Source organism: Macaca thibetana, chromosome 5 (genome assembly GCF_024542745.1).
Source record: "Macaca thibetana thibetana isolate TM-01 chromosome 5, ASM2454274v1, whole genome shotgun sequence".
Taxonomy (NCBI): Eukaryota; Metazoa; Chordata; class Mammalia; order Primates; family Cercopithecidae; genus Macaca; species Macaca thibetana.
In genome coordinates this window covers 121,381,096-121,395,820 of record NC_065582.1, presented here as the reverse complement: position 1 = coordinate 121,395,820, position 14,725 = coordinate 121,381,096, and the positions used below count along the sequence as shown (strand labels likewise).

At 34.4% G+C, this 14,725-nt stretch overlaps 1 pseudogene; it reads left to right on the top strand.

The window, feature by feature from the left end:
* The first annotated feature begins 8,724 nt into the window (after nucleotides 1-8,724).
* The window catches only part of LOC126954428 (UDP-glucuronosyltransferase 2B10-like), an 87,655-nt pseudogene continuing 81,654 nt past the window's right edge, over nucleotides 8,725-14,725 (top strand).

The following is a 14,725-nucleotide window of genomic DNA, read 5'->3' as shown; positions in this document are numbered from 1 at the left end:
ATGCAGCCCTCAGGCTGCAGGTTGGACAAGCTTATTGTAGAGGATACACACAAAGAAGTGAAAAAAAGCAAACTGAACTTACGAATGTAGCAAAAATAATACTATGAGGATAGTCTATAGTAATAAATGTCTATGTTAATAAAGAAGAAATATCTATAGCATTCTAACTTTACATATCAAAGAACTGCCCAAAATTATCAGAAAGAAAAGAATCATAAAGATTACAGCAGAAATAAATACAATAGAAAATAGAGAAAAATCAACAAAACTGAGTTGTTGCTTTATTTTTTTAAAAATATCAAGAAAACTGAGAAATTGTTTTCTCGACTATAAAAAAAGTGAATAGTTGTATAATTAAAACCAGGCTGAGCATGGTGGCTTATGCCTATAATCCCAGCAGTTTGGAATGCTGAGGCAGGCAGATTGCTTGAGCCCAGAAGTGGGAGACCAGTCTGGGCAACATGGTGAAATCCTGTCTCTACTGAAACTACAAAAATTAGCCAGGTATGGTGGCATGCATCTGTAGTCCCAGCTACTCAGGTGGCTGACGTGGGTGAATCGCTTGAACTCAGAAGGTGAGGGTTTCCGTGAGCTGAGATGGTGTTGCTGCTGTACTCCAGCCTGGGGACAGAGCAGAGACCCAGTCAAAAAAAAAAAAAAAAATCAGATATGAAAGAGAAGACATTACAATTGATGCCATAGAAATAAGTAGGTTGCAAGAGAGAAAATATTGGCAAATCGCTTATCTGCTAAGTGTTTTATATTCAAAATATAAATATATGACAATATATATATCTCCAAGATGTCTTATGGAGTTTAGACTTCCCATGTAATCTGAGCCTCTTTACTTTCCCTAATTTTGAAATAGGACTATTCAGTGTGTTGTTCAGGGGACTATTCAGAGAAAGAAATCCCAAGGCTCACCCACCTTGAGTCTAGGCACCCACTCAGCCAGGTAGTTTAGAGAAATAGAAAAACCAACCTGGCTTGATAGACTAGACCTTGCCAATGTCTGAAAGGAAGGTGTAACAGAAAGGAAGGGGACTGGATTCTGTCCTTAAGGTGGACCATGTTTAGTATAAAATGTCTCCCCAAAAGACTGCACTTCTAACCCATGTATTTACACTATCACCCACTTGAAGAAGAAGAGGATATTAGAAAGAGTCAAGGTCAGGTGTGCTGGCTCACACCTGTAATCCCAAGATTTTGAGAGGCTGAAGTTGGAGCATTCCTTGAAGCCAGGAGTTTGAGACCAGCCTGGGCAACATACAGAGACCCTGTCTCTATAAAAAGTAATAATGATAATAAAAAATAATAATAATAATAATAATAAATAGAAGTGTGCAGAGGTGCATGCCTGTAGTCTTAGTTATTCTCGAGGCTGAAGTAGGAGGACTCATCGAGCCCAGGAGTCTAAGATTGCAGTGAGCTATGATCACACTTCTGCACTCCAACCTGAAAGGCAGAGTGATACTGTTTCAAAAAGAAGAAGAAGAAGAAGAAGAAGAAGAAGAAGAAGAAGAAGAAGAAGAAGAAGAAGAAGAAGAAGAAGAAGAAGAAGAAGAAGAAGAAGGAGGAGGAGGAGGAGGAGGAGGAGGAGGAGGAGGAGGAGGAGGAGGAGGAGGAGGAGGAGGAGGAGGAGGAGGAGGAGGAGGAGGAGGAGGAGGAGGAGGAGGAGAAGAAGAAGGAAGGAGAAGGAGGAGGAGAGAAGGAGAGGAGAGAAGGAGGCAAGGGGAGAAGGAGAGAAAAGGAGAGAAGGAAAAGGAAGAAGAGGAGGAGGAGGAGGATAAGGACGAGAACGAGGACGAGGAGGAAGAATATCAAGCAAGGAGAGAAGTTCACATACCCCAATCCATAAAATATAGTAATAGTTAACTTTCTAATATCTACAACACAACTATGGTCTTTGAATACTTATGAAATGCTCTTTATTTTTATATTATATGTAGCTTTTTGTAATTACCTATACTATTTTTTTGGCTGCAAATCTGAAGTTACTTTTAGCACTCACATAAAAAATAAATTTCAAAACTTGTAAATTATGCACTACTTTATGAAGATTGCCTGGTAATTCCAAAATCCATACCTCATTTTGGTACTAGGCATGTACCAAATGGCTTGGCTATAGACAACCATATTAAACACTGCTGTCAATGCTTTGGAGTATGTCATTGAAGATTTAATAGTCTTTGAATAAAATTTAGCGTAATTGCAATTTTAGAATTTTTTTCAACAGGTCTGTTATTTATAAGATGCCAATCATTCTTTCCCACATCTAAATAATATCTATGCTAGCAAATGTATAATATTATGGATATATGTGAAAAATGCCACTTGAAATATTTTCTCTTTATATGTAATTCCTAAGCAGAATTAATTTATTTCTCATACAGAGATGATTACATAGATTTGTTTTCTTTGTAAATGAAAATATGTCAAACTCTAACTATGGAACAAGTGAATATAAATAAATTATCTCCCATTTCATTGTTTTAAAAATAAAACGCTTAATAATAAATTTGGAAGATGAGGGTGAGTATAGTACAAACATTAATTTAAAAAGTGTGGACCATTATTGGTTACTCCTCTTCACACTAGAATTATGACTGTCTAACAATTAAATACATGAATTTTATTATCTCAATTGTCTAAGTCACTATATATGAAACATGATGATTACATTTAACCTGATTTAATGTAAAAACAATTCCAGGACATATAATTGTCCTATTTACTTCAGTCTTCTAGTAGTTCTCATTAACTAACCTGTCTTATCCTCATTTATTTGTCTGCTATATAGAAGGCATTTAGCAGGGATCTCAGTCTTTTTAGAATTCTAACAAATATACTTTAATTTGAATTTGACTCAGAACAAAGTATTTTCTTTATATAAATGATTACATGGAAATTTGAAGACGGAAAATCAGATACCTTAGTACCAATACTTCGCTGTATAGTGGGTATTCCAGACTGACCTTGGTGAGACTCTGAAGAACAAAGATTGAAAACATGGGTAACAGCCAATCATGATGAAAATACTTCAACAGAAAACAAACAGATTCACCATTTATTATTTGAAAACTCAGAAACAAAATCTAACGTCTTTGTATTTACGTTCCACTCCTGGGGGGAAAAATACAATAAACTACAACAGTTGACATTTTTTTTATATACACAGTTACATTCTTTATGGCCAGAAAAAAATTATGGTTATTTCTATTCCAACTATAGTTACCACTTAAAAATAAAAGCTCAATAATTTTCTATTCTATGCTGTCTGTCTCCTAATTCAATCATTACACCCACCCTTTCTCCTTATGTTGGGATATTTCAATTGCAACTGAAAAATTACGGCCCATCCTTTATTTCCTGTGACTGCATTTTCTATGGGAATAAATCCCCAGTCTTTATCATGAAGTGGTAACACACTTCATACTGGAGGTGGCCTTTACTTCTTTTTGGTGGTTTTAGTGGAAATATTTGTCAGAGGTTCTAGGACAGTGCATAAGTTTTAAAATAGTCAAAAAGTGAAATAAGAGGAATTGCTGAAGATGGTAACAACAAATTACAAGGAAGACTGAGAATAAAGCTGAAGCAGGGAAACGTGAATATTATTAGAGTACTGACTAATTTTAGCATGTTTATGCCAGTCGCTCAGCATGAGAGCTCATCAAATGTTATTTTTTGAATAAATTTTATTTGCTATATTTAAGGTATACAAAGTGGTATTACCAGATACAAATACATAGTGAAAAGGTTACTGTAATGAAGCAGGTAAGCACGTCCATCATCTCACATTAGTTACTCAATTTTTATTGTTTTTAAAAGTCTTCCAAAATGCTTCATTTTCAGTAAATTGGTATGACATAATCAATCACTAGCTTCTCTTCTATTTAATTATAAGGAAATAATTTTGATACTACTGTTTTTATCCCATCACTGATAAATTGTAGACCACTAGATCTTTCAAATTTACCTTTTTAAAGCAATTGGAAAATTAAGATACTAGTATAAATGTTACTATATCCTTGTTATTGAAATTGTGGTTGCTTTTATCTTATTTGAAATAATTATAAAATAATGAACTTGAAAGAGATGAATTGGAATATTTTTGGTTAACAGCCAAAATGTCTGAAACCAGAAATACGTAGTTTTTAAATTATTTCAGTACATACAATAATTTTACTTATGCTATTACGATTGTGTTTTTAATATGAATTAATTTTAACAAACGTCATTCTAGTGTTGAAAAATAAAAATAATTTTTAAATAGTTGACACATGTTGAATGTATGTGAAATGACATGTATTGTATTGGTTCTTTGTATTATGTAACTTCTTGATTATAGTTTTATACAATTGTATTAAAAACATGTCAGGATTACCATTATCCTGTGAAAACACAGTCTTCCCATTGTGATTTTCAAATAACTAGAACAAAAGTTACCTCCATTGCTATTGTTACAGTGCCACACATTAGCATTTTGTAGTTTTAACTTTGTGAGCATATACTTATATGCATTCTTATTATTTGTCTATTAGTCCATAATTATTTCAACACTAAATGCCTCAAAGCATTCAATACAATGCCCCAAAGTAAAATGTTGAACACTTCTTAAATTCTAAAATCAAAATACAACAAGAAAAAACAGTAATAATAGCAAACATTTACTGATAATCTCTTTATGATGAGAATATTATTACCATGTATTCTAAGAATCATTGCATGACTATTCTGATTCATTCCATTTAACAATAAAAAAACTAGGAGGAGATGCGCTTTTTTAACTTATAGTCAGCATATATATAATTGATGAAAGTATATTTTTCAGTATTTTCTTATAAAATTTACATATATTGAAATGCATATATCTTCACTACACATTTTCCGAGTTTCAACAAATGAATACACCTCTATAAACCCAAACCCCATAAGACATTATTATCACCACAAAATTGTCCTTTTATGTCTCCTCCCAGTCCAACTCAGCCCTTGCTACCCAGAGATTGTTCTAGAATATCTTATATATGAAATTATGCATGGAGTATGTACTCTTTTGTGACTAGTTTCCACTCAGCCTAACATGCTTTGGACTCATCTGTATTTTTGCCTGTCACAGATGTATATGAGTAAACTGCATATTCTGCACCTCCATTTGTTTATTCATTCTCCAACTGGTGGACACTTGGATTGTATCTACTGCTATTTCAGTTCTTTCACAGTGTCTTGTGAGTGGGAGTTTTCACTGTTGTCATTTGTTTGTTTATGAAGTCTAATTTATTATAAGAAAGCTTTGCCTGTTGCAAAGTAATCAAGGAAAATGGCTCCTGTTTTCCTCTAAAAGTTTTAGGGTTGGTTTTTTTTTTTTTTTTTTTTTTTTTTTTTTTTTTTGAGACAGGGTCTTTCTCTGTTGCCCAGGCTGAAGTGCAGTGGTGCCTCTGAGGCTTACTGTAACCTCCGACTCCTAGGCTCAAGGGATCCTCCCACCTTAGCCTCCTCAGTAGCGAGGACTACAGGAGCGCCACCATACCAGTCTTTTTTTTTTTTTTTTTTTTTTAAGTTTTCTGTAGAGACTTATTTTTTTATTTTTTTTTTTATTATTATACTTTAAGTTCTGGGATACATGTGCAGAACATGCAGGTTTGTTACATAGGTATACATGTGCCATGGTGGTTTGCTGCACCCATTAACCCATCATCTACATTAGGTATTTCTTCTAATGCTATGCCTCCCATATCCCCACCTCCTGACAGGCCTCAGTTTGTAATGTTCCCCTCCTTGTGTTCATGTGTACTCATTGTTCAACTCCCTCTTATGAGTGAGAACATGCAGTGTTTTGTTTTCTGTTCTTGTGTTAGTTTGCTGAGAATGATGGTTTCTGGCTTCATCCATGTCCCTGCAAAGGACATGAACTCATCATTTTTTTATGGCTGCATAATATTCTATGGTGTATATGTGCCACATTTTCTTTATCCAATCTATCATTGATGGGCATTTGGGTTGGTTCCAAGTCTTTACTATTGTGAACACTGCCACAGTAAACATACATGTGCATGTGTCTTCATAGTAGAATGATTTATAATCTTTTGGGTATATATCCAGTAATGAGATAGCTGGGTCAAATGGTATTTCTTGTTCTTGATCCTTGAGTAATCACCACACTGTTTTCCACAAACGTTGAACTAATTTACATTCCCACCAACAGTGTAAAACTGTTCCTATTGCTCCACATCCTCTCCAGCATCTGTTGTTTCCTGACTTTTAATGATTGCCATTCTAACTGGCATGAGATGTTAACTCATTGTGGTTTTGATCTCCATTTCTCTAATGACCAGTGATGATGAGCTTTTTTTCATATGTTTAAACATTTTTATATGTTTATTGTTTTTTTTTTGAGAAGTGTCTTTTCATATCTTTTTTAAAAGGCGGTTAGATGTCAACTCAGGATTCAAACTGAGGCCATCTGCTTTCATATTTTTAACCACGACCCACTGTTATAATGTCAATAATAACTCCCGGTCAATGACAACTTCTTAGGAGCTTTGCCTTGGCATGTACCCGAACTTTGTCATAGATTTGTCTCCTATCTCTAGTTCTTAAATTGCAATTTTTTGATAAACAAAAATTTACTTTTCCTGTTCTTTGCCCACATTTTAATAAAGTTGTTTGGTTTTTACTTTTAAATTTGTTTACATTCATTATAGATGCTGGATACTAGGCCTTTGTCACAGGCACAGTTAGCAAACATTTTGTATCATTCTGTAGGTTTTATTTTTACAGTGTTGATAGTTTCTTTTGCTGTGCAGATGCACTTTAATTTTACTAGAACCCACTTGTCATTCTTTGTTTCTGTTGCAATTGCTCTTGACATCTGAGTCATACAAGCTTTGCCCCTTTCTATGTCTAGAATGGTATTTCCTAGCTAACAAGCATAAGAAAAAAGCTCAATATCAATAATTGTTAGCAAGGACATGGAGTCAATGTAAATGCTCATCAGTGGTAGACTGAGTAAAGAAAATGTGGTACACATTCAACATGGAATACTATGAAGCCATAGGAAAAGCAAGACTATGTCTTTTGCAGGAGGAATATGGATGGAAGATGGAGGACATTATCCTTTGCAAATTAATGAAGTAATGCAGGAACAGAAAATCAAATACTGCATATTCTTACTAGTAATTTGGAGCTAAATGGTTAGGACATATGAACACATAGAGGGAAACAACAGACACTGTGAAGGTGGGAAACAGCAGACATATGATGGTGGAGTGTTGGAGGAGGAAGAGGAGCAGAAAAAAAATAACTATTGGGTACCAAACTTAATACTTGGGTGACAAAATAATCTGTACAACAAACCACCATGACACAAGTTTATCTACATAACAAACCTTCACATGCACACCTGAACATAAAATAAAAGTTAAAAGAAAGAATGTAACTTTTCAGTTTTTGATTGATTTTTTTAAATATATGCAGAAAGTAGAGACACTTTACAATATATTCTGCACAAGCCCATTCTCAAATGGTAGCATAAGAATTCCATGGATCAAAAGTCAAGGAAAACAAGAATAACTAGTGAAAATTGTTTCTTAAACTACCATTTGGTGTCCCTGGCAATAATCCTAAAGGTAAAAACCAAATAAAGTAACATTCACTGAAGAAAATCCACTAATTTGTGGTGAAAACAGCGAGTGTCTTTGGCATTTAAGCCACAACATGCTCACTTGCCCACCCTCCTTGTTCAGTAACAGAAAACTCCCTCTCTTTCAGGGAGGTGCCGATGCTACCACTCGTTTTCTCTTTCCCATGGCAAGGTGAAGAAAGACATGTTTGTTTCCCCTTCCACCATGATTGCAATTTCCAGAGGCCTCCTCACCCCAGTGGAACTGTGAGTCAATTAAACCTCTTTCCTTTATAAGTTACCCAGTCTCTTTATAGCAATGTGATAGCAGACTAATACTTTCACTAACCAGTTTCTCAATATCTGTCTAAGCAGTCAATTAGTGAATAGCCTATATTCGTTTTGCACAATCTTCAGTTTTACATTAAATGCTACAACAACTTAAACTTTTTACTGAAGCTTTTTAAAAATAGTTGAATGATTAGTAATAATTTTCACTAAATATAAATTGTGATGATGTCAACTTGACTGGAATGAAGGATACCCAGATGGCTAGTAAGGCTTTGTTTCTGGGTGTATTTGTGAAGGTCTGTCAAGAGGATATTGAAATTTCTCTTTTCTGGCAGACACCCTTGTGACTCTTGTCTGATCTGTGTCTTTTTTATTCCTACCAAGATAGCCACTTCATAGGAGACGGGACAGATGTTAGGTTTGTGTTCATTGGTCAAATGAGATACAGAGGAGGCAACTCAACAAAACACATGAAATGTCAGAAGCAGTATATTCTTACAGTTCCCAGAGAGAAGCAATCTGCTTGATTCACACGGCTAATGGGGAAGAGAAAGCTCTCTGGGTCATGCAGTACAACTAGTGGGTGGGGAGCAAGAGAGAGTGAGGGATTTGTGAGCCAAAGCCTTTATTGGAGTCTAGGGTGTTATCTAAGTGGGCTTCCCTTGGGGAAATCCAATTAGTGGGTTTAGTGGTAGTAGGCGTACCTTCCAGGATTCATTCTACGACTTAGATGTGGTCACTGCATAGTCTATGTGGGGTCTGGGGATCAACAAGGTGATCCAAGTATGTGGTATTTACAGGTCCCGTAAGAGATGGTCATTAGGATGCAGTTGTATAAGACAGAGATTTGGACCACCCTGAGGAATTTGGAGGATGAAGAGGAACCTGAAACTGTATCAATGGTTTCTAAGCTCTGCTTCCAGAATGAAGAAGTCCAACTCATATTTAAAATGAATGCCAAGGTCACATAAAATTTTAAGACTTTCCTAAAATAATTATAGTACAAATTATGTTTAACTGTCAGTATGGAGTGAGGAAAAACCCTCTCATTTCTTGTACTGTGGAAATATGAACAAAATTATTTTAGGAAGACTGCAGATTCAATGGTATTCCTGAGAGAATGATTGATTTCTTTTTCTAGTAAGATGTGTATAGATGAGTACAGTTTCATTTCAGAAGGATTAATATTCTTTTTCTTTTCTTTCAAGTTACAACTGCAAACCGAGTTCTGTTAAGTAATGACATAATTAACCTGTATCTAACTAGCAATGCCAAACTACTCTTTATTCTCACACTTACACTTTTACACACACAAGCACACAAATGCATGCACACACACAGAAGAGAAAAGTATTATAGAAACCATATCTAAAAGGAATGTAAATCAACACAGTAATGATTTACTAGATATAAACTGTCATGCTCATAATTTAATAAATCGAATACAGACATATTTGGAGGTTTAATTACAAAATATATTTTTATGTGTTTGGAAACCACTCAGTTTTTAGAATTAGGTGTCCACTAAATATGAAAAGAACTGTACTCTTATTGCTTCATATTTTTCTATAATGATTTGGTCCCATGCTCTTTCTAGTAATCAATGATCGTTGATTTAAGTCAAATTTTTCACACACAGAATTATCTTAAAGAGACTAGATGGTGCTATGTGTCAGAATGTGGAGACAGTCTATGCTTCTGAAAATTCCTTTCTGTCTTCATTTAAGAAGTATAAGTAAATTTTATTTTATTCTCTATGGATACTTCACTTTTGTAATGCAAATATTGTTTTTCTCTGCAGGACAAGGAAGAATTTGTTCAGAGCTCAGGCAATGATGGTGTTGTGGTGTTTTCTCTTGGATCAACTCTCCAAAATCTTCCAGAAGAAAAGGCTGATATTTTTGTTTTAGTCCTCACCCAAATTCTGCAGAAACTCAGTATAAACTCCAAATCTGGTAAGCAGCTATTCCCACAGTGGATCGAGAGTGTGGATAATGGTGTCTTTTTTATTTGAAAGTTAAATCTTATTTTAAATTTAGCATAACAAGTACCCGTATTAAGAAAAAAAAATCATAAAACATTATACTAATGTAGTTTGGCATAATTGATTATTTATCTACTGAGACTTGCCATTTCCATGGAAACACATCTTTTTGAAGTTATTTGTTTGTAATAAAATAGAAATAAAAACTTAAGTCCCACTAAGTATTTAGAACTTGAAATACTAAAATACTTAAGACCTGTGGTAACTTCTTCAAAAAAAAAAAAAAAAAAAGTTCTGAAATATGTTGGCTCCAATGACCAGGAAAAAGGAGGATAATTTTTATCAGCATACTGATAGAGAAGAATCATGCTTAAATATATCCTCAGCTTAAGTTGTTTTAGGATTCAATGTAGCAGGGCATAGGAATAGAACCCTAGATTTCTGTGGTTTTTCTAATTAGCTAAGAGTTTTCTAGAATTAGAAGGCAATTAAAGTTCTACAATGAGTACGTAAGGCTATTTATGAAATAGTCAAAGGCTCTTTTAAAACTATTTAGTTAAATTTTATAAAACACAGCATAGGCAAGAATGTTAAATAGGAGTGTGAAATCTTGGGTTGTGATTATGCAATTCTCTGTTAAGGGGTTTGATACATCTTTACATCCTTTGGATTCAAATGTAAGGTTTCTTACAGACTTCCTAAAAATAAAACTGTATATAACAACAAGTACAAATCCAGACAAGATGCTCAATTGAAAAATGGAATAAAATTAACCCATGTCTCATTTTTTCTTAAATATTAAATAACACAAAATAAAGGTGAGAAGGAGGTAGGATGAAAAGACTACTACTCATCCAAAAACAGACAAAATCTAAAGCAGGGTATATTTGTGAGAAATTCTAAATTTGAAGAGAGGGAGGAAGGTCAAGTAACTATAATTTAAACAAAAGTCATGTATCCATAATAATTTTTATCTCTCAAAAACTGATTAGCCAGTACTGTTTTATTTTCTAATTCCTCACTTATAATCTCATTCTTTTGTAATTGATAATATGCAAAATGGCAATAAAGATAGATGTATAAAAAAGACAGATGTATAAAAGGCTTTTATTTATTTCAGTATTTACAAAGTAACCCTATATACATTTCTCGCTATGTAATCTGAAATAGAGTAGGATGTATGAGTTATAAATATTTCTACAGCCTTAAAATGCTATTATCCTGTGGTTTTACTTGTGAAATACATATATTTCTTCCACAGGTTTTATGGATATATATAAAAAAGAAAGAAACTAGCCACATTATGAGCCAATACTCAGCTCTATGATTGGATATTCCTGAATTATCTTCTTGGTAAGACTATGAGAAAGTAAAAATAAGCAATTAGATGAGCAACAAGGTGAATAACAGTTTAACAGCTAAAAAGTCAATATTTTAAAGTTGTAAAAGTTTATTATTTTACTTCTAAAGCAGATTTATTTAAAAAATCGATCATCAATTTTATAGATTCACACTTTCTGTTGTTCTTGTAAGAATTTCAGGCAATGCAGAAATAATTAATGCCTTGTTTTCTGAAGATAGAAAATTTCTGTGGTGGCAATGTCCCATGTGCTCATCTTTTGTAGAAAATGCTGCTTTCTTCAGTGAGTTATCTGATTGCTTTTTCCCCTTCTTTCTCAGAAATTCTTTTAACATTATAATAGAATTCTTACCCATTTCCCAATCCGATTCCAAAATTAAGTCATCTCAAAACCAAAACTTTTGTTACTCCTGGTGAAACTAATGGGACCTGTTAAGCTGTTTATGATAGGTCTCTATGGTGTGAGTTCCCATGTTTGCTGATCTGCCTAATGACATCATTCACATAAAGATCAAAGGAACAGCTGTGGAGGTGAACACATTTACAAGTGCACAATTGCTCAAAGATTTGAGAATTGTTATTCATAATTATTTGTCAATATTGCTACTTTTAAAGTTTTTCCAACCATTGATTATGTCACCAATCACACCAGAAAATGTTTGAGGCCATGTGACTTTTCTAACCATTTTTAGTTTGGTAATTCACCATCTTGGTCTTGGACCTGAAGTGTTATGCTGACTCACAATATGCTGATTCCTGGAGAGTGCACAAATACAAAAAATGATAACTTCAATGGATGCAGAGAAGCCAAAAGAGTAAAACTGACACATGCAATAGACCATACACAACAGGAAAATATCTTAGGGAACAGTTTGATATGAGAAGCATAATGACTTCACTTTTTCTACATGCTTAGCACTACTAGGCTAAGCATATAAATTGAAAATAATGATAATAGGGGATTACACTAGGAAAGGCTTACTATTTTTCTATAGAGTCCATTTAGACCATCACAGTCTACATTTCCACCTTTGTCAACCGATATTTATTGTGTTGCTTTAAATATAAGGGCCTATTCTTTCTAAAACTTTAAATAGCAAAGGTCATTAATCCTTTTTCAGAAAGAGAACATGTCAACAATATGTTCAAAAGAAATGGATTCTTTCAAGGAAAATAATCATAATATAAAAAGAACTCATTTTATGAAACTTTTTAATTGACAGTGCACTTGATAAAGTTGGATTTATTAATACGTTTTTTGCTGTACTTAAAAAAATCACAAATATCCCAAATCTCTCATTTCTAATCTTTATTTACAATGTAAAGTTATTTACTGTGGAAAAATAAAAACATATTTACTCTGAAAGTAAGATTATTATGATATTTTCTAATCTTAAACTTTAAAATGTATAAATTAGTTAAATAACAACTTATATGCTAAGGACTTAAGATATTAGAAAACCTACTTGATCAAGAATATGTTGTATTAAATATGTGACAATTTAAAGCTCTACATCAAAGTATATACTCATATTTAAATCAGTTTTACATTAATTTCACAAACACAGGCTTGTCTCAGAGGTATTGGGAGTTCAGTTCCACATCACTTCAATAAAGCAAATATTGCAGCAAAGCAAGACACATGCATTTTTTGGTTCCCCAGTGCACATAAAAGTTATGTCTACACTATATTATAGTCTATTGAATGTGCAATACCATATGTCTAAGGGAAAATATACAGGCTTTACTTATAAAATACTTCATTGCTTAAAAATTGCTAATGATATCTAAGCCTTCACCAGGTTGTAATCTTTTAGCTGATGAGGGGTCTTACAGTGACATTGATGGCTGCTAACTGATCAAAGCTGTGGCTGCTGAAAGTTGGAGTGGCTGTGGCAATCTCTAAAAATAACACAACAGTAAAGATTGCTGCACCAATTGACTCTTCCTTCCAGTAAAGATTTATCTTTAGTATGTGATGCTGCTTCATAATGCTTTCCCCACAGTAGAGCTTCTTTTAAAACTGTAATAAATCATTTCAAACCCTGCCACTGCTTTATCAAGTAAATTGATGTCATATTTTAAACCATCTGTTGTCATTTCCACAATGTTCACAGCATCTCCATGGGAGAAAATGTCATCACAAGAAACCACTTTATTTGCTCATCCATAAGAAATGGATCTTCATCTGATCAAGTTTGATCAATAGATTGTAGCAATTCATATCCTTTGCCCACTTTTTGATGGGGTTGTTTGATTTTTTCTTATTAATTTGTTTAAGTTCTTTGTAGATTATGGATATTAGCCCTTTGTCAAATGGGTAGATCGCAAAAATCTCCCCCCATTCTGTAGGTTGCCTGTTCACGCTGATTGTAGTTTCTTTTGCCGTGAAGAAGCTCTTTAGTTTAATTAGATGTCATTTGTCTATTTTGGCTTTTGTTGCCATTGCTTTTTGTGTTTTAGTCATGAAGCCCTTGCCCATGCCTATGTCCTGAATGGTATTGCTTAGCTTTTCTTCTAGGGTTTTTATGGTTTTAGGTTTAACATTCAAGTCTTTAATCCACTTGAATTATTTTTTATAAGACACGTTTCAAAAGAAGACATTTATGCAGGCAACACACACATGAAAAAATGCTCATCATCCCTGGTCATCAGAGAAATCCAAATCAAAACCACCATGAGATACCATCTCAAACCAGTTAGAATGGTGATCATTAAAAAGTCAGGAAACAACAGATGCTGGAGAGGATGTGGAGAAATAGGAATGCTTTTACACTGTTGATGGGAGTGTATACTAGTTCACCCATTGTGGAAGACAGTGTGGCGATTCCTCAATGATCTAGAACTAGAAATGCCATTTGACCCAGCAATCCCGTTCCTGGGTATATACCCAAAGGATTATAAATCATGTTACTATAAAGACACATGCACACATATGCTAACTGTGGCACTATTAACAATAGCAAAGACTTGGAACCAACCCAAATGTCCATCAAGGATAGACTGGATTAAGAAAATTTGCGTCTGGCGTGGTGACTCAAGCCTGTAATCCCAGCACTTTGGGAGGCCGAGACGGGCAGATCATGAGGTCAGGAGATCGAGACCATCCTGGCTAACATGGTGAAACCCTGACTCTACTAAAAAATACAAAAAAACTAGCCGGGCGAGGTGGCAGGTGCCTGTAGTCCCAGCTACTCGGGAGGCTGAGGCAGGAGAATGACGTAAACCCGGGAGGCAGAGCTTACAGTGAGCTGAGATCCGGCCACTGCACTCCAGCCTGGGCTACAGAGCGAGACTCCATTTCCAAAAAAAAAACAAAAAAAGGAAAAAAAAGAAAATTCAGCACATATACACCATGGAATACTATGCAACCATAAAAAACGATGAGTTCATGTCCTTTGCAGGGACGTGGATGAAGCTGGAAACCATCATTATGAGCAAACTATCACAAGGACAGAAAACCAAACAC